Genomic DNA, 3,104 nt, shown 5'->3' with positions numbered 1-3,104 from the left:
TACTAATTATGTAGTAATTTTATACTGAAGCACTAGTAAAAGTGGTTCCTACTCTAAAGTAGGCCTAATAAAGAATTAATTTAATAAATCCCTTGGTCTCAAAAAAAACCCTGTATACTTAAAATTATAGTTTGTTGAAAAATCTCACATTACTTTTTATTGATGCCACATAAAGTAATCTTGTAATTAGAAATTAACTTACAAAGTGACAAAATTTACTCGACAATAAAGCACAGGATTCATATGGCACTTAGCACCCCAGAAGATGCCAAAATACTATGTTAAAAAAATGTGTGAGGATTTCCAAGAGGTGCCCCATTTACCCCAGAATTTCAGCCAGCTCTAGGCTGGAAGTGGTCAAGCTCTTATTATGGTATATCAGCACCCAGCAGGAATTTAGGAAGGAGCCTGAATAACACAGAGCTCAGCTGAAGGAGGGAGACAAAATAATACTATTCCTCAGAAATATGGTTGAGACACAGGGGTTTGTGTTGTTTCATTCACAATAAATTATGACGGAACTGTCCAAGGCTGAAGAGTATCATTACTTGCAGCCCAGGTCGTGTCAGTGATGTGACCTCCCCTCACAACCCAGCCCATCTCCACTGCCGCTCAGGGCAGGGTTATGGCATCATGGGGTTCCTTGGAAAGGATACATTCCACTGACTACACTCATTCTCATCTTGTTTACAGAGTCTGGTTAAATTAGAATCAGCGATAATGAAATTAGAAATAAGAAAGTTATGACTCTCATGGAGGGGTGCACTTCTATCCTGGTACTTTACAGGGAAAGTGCTAGCATGAAAAAAAGTACTTCTATGGGTTTGGGGACCCTTTGTTCCCTTTTACCTTAAAGTATTTTAAGTCTGTGTAATAAGTAAATTTAAAATGGTTCCATATTACAGAGGAGAGACACACAGAACTCAGTAAGTTTGTGATAAACAGGCAAAAGCACCTCATCCTCACATGCATTTTAACCAGTAGCTCATCTACCACACTTGAAAATAAAGAAATTTACAGTGGATTAAATCTTCCTTGGGAGATAGCACATGTTTAAAAAGAAACAAAACAGATCACTGAAATCTACCCTGGACAAGAAATGCCCCACTGTGAAAGAGCTGGTGCTGAGATTTGCCTGAAAGTGTCTGTGCCTTCCACTCGCCTCTGGCCCTCTGTAACTCCCCTCCACTCGCCTCTCGCGCTCTCTAACTCGTCTCCACTTGCCTTCCACCTTCTCTAACTCCACTCCACTCGCCTCTGGCCCTCTCTAACTTCACTTTGCCCTTGCCAGGAGAGAAAGTTCTTGCAGCCCACGCAGTGCCCAGTGTGCCCACTTCATGCACTTGGGACCCGGCAGGTGAGGGGTTTTCTTTCTGGGGGAAAGTTTTCTAGCTCATTTGCAGGTGCCTCAGAATGAAATTTGACATTTATGACCCCAAACTGAACACAGAAAAGGATTTTTCCTGGAGAAGACATGCCAGGGCAGGGAGCTCTTACTGCATATGGAGTGCCCACATTGTTCCACCACCCTTTCTCCTTCTTTGCTCAGTTACTTTTTTCCCTGCCTTTTTAGGTTGTTTACCTATTTAACTCTCTGTCCAAAAACCCAAGAGTTTAGTTTCTTACCTGGTCTCTGCTGTTTTCCTGGTTCTAGCTGTAGAAAGAGAACATGGGTCTTTCTTCTTATTAGCAATCTTTCCTGCAGCAAGTCCTTTATCCCTGCTGAGCTTGAAAAACTATGTGCTGTTCCCCAGAGAGCCTTTATACTCTGTGGTAATTGGCTCCTCCCTTTTCCTGGGGCCTCATGGGAAGGGAGGTGGGACTAGCCGGGAGTATATTAGCTCCAGCCTGTGGCCAAGGAGCTCATTCACCAGCTGGGATTCAAGGGTATAACAGCTCTCCTTTCTTTCACTGAAGGAAATCTTTCAAGCTTTTTCAAGCTGTATTTATTTATCTATTTATTTATTTATTTATTTAATTGAATCACCAGTTTTGGGGCTATGAAGAGGATTATATTCGATTGCAGGATTTTTGAAGATGTTTGTTTTGTATAATTTGGTTAGGGATGGTAAGGTGCTTTTGTAGTTTGCTGGGGCTTTTCTGGTTTTGGGGGGGTTTTTTAGGAGCATTTTGTCTTTTGGGGTTTCTTGATGGTTTGAAATGTAATTTGGGGTCATGGTCTGATCTGGTCCTCACCCCTCCCAGCCATCTCTACTCATGTTTTCCATCCAAAATGTTATGGGTTTACTCTGGGCCAATTTTCTCTCACCCCACACACAGTTGCTATAAACTGAGAGGTTTATGCAGACAAAAGAGGTTTGCTCTGGGGAGAGTAGCATTACAACTTATGGTTAGCAAGATAAAAACTAAAGAACTATATATACAACAAATCTAGCTAGGCAAAAGTGCTGTATATTTACAGCAGAACTCCTTTGCTCTTGTGTTAGTTTAGAAGGAGAAGCAGTCTCACAACTAAGCACCCAGCTTTATCGGTTGCAGGTGCTGATCAGCAACGAAGTCCCAAGCTTTATCAGTTGCAGGTGCCATTTGGCAAGCCTTAGGGAGCGGCCGGGCGTTTGAGGCGAGTCAAGGATGCATCGGGAGGAGCAGGGATCCACTGCAGCTTTAGAAATCCCCTCTAATTTTGTCTCTCGCTCGCTCAGGTACCCCGCAAGATGACGACCGCAGCGTGCGACTACTCCGGTTCGATCCAGTGACCCGAGGACCTGCACGAGTGACAGTGAGTAGGGGGATCGTCGGGGTTTGTGCCACGTGCCACACAACTTATGGGTCATATCTGGTTTTCTTTATCGTAGTTGGCTCGGAGTAATCTCGTGACGGCAGGAACCTCCGATCCAGCCCAGGTGCCCTTCCTTTGCATCAAAGACGGATCTGCGCGCCCAGCTCTCCGAAAGATAAGTGGAGGGCTCTGATCTGGAGAGGGGGTGGGAGTCGGTCCAAGTTATGTGAATTACTGGGAGGGATTTTTGAAATTAGTATAGCATAATGGGTATCCAGTAAGAGGTTATTTGGACACATGAGAGGAAGGGCTTACTTTTTATCATTGGATTCAGGTGTGCAGGGCAGAGCAGTTTCAGGCTGTG

The sequence above is a fragment of the Empidonax traillii genome, unplaced genomic scaffold (assembly GCF_003031625.1).
Source record: "Empidonax traillii isolate 1590-97213 ecotype Southwest subspecies unplaced genomic scaffold, ASM303162v1 scaffold694:size336501, whole genome shotgun sequence".
Classification (NCBI taxonomy): Eukaryota; Metazoa; Chordata; class Aves; order Passeriformes; family Tyrannidae; genus Empidonax; species Empidonax traillii.
This window is presented reverse-complemented; position numbering follows the sequence as displayed.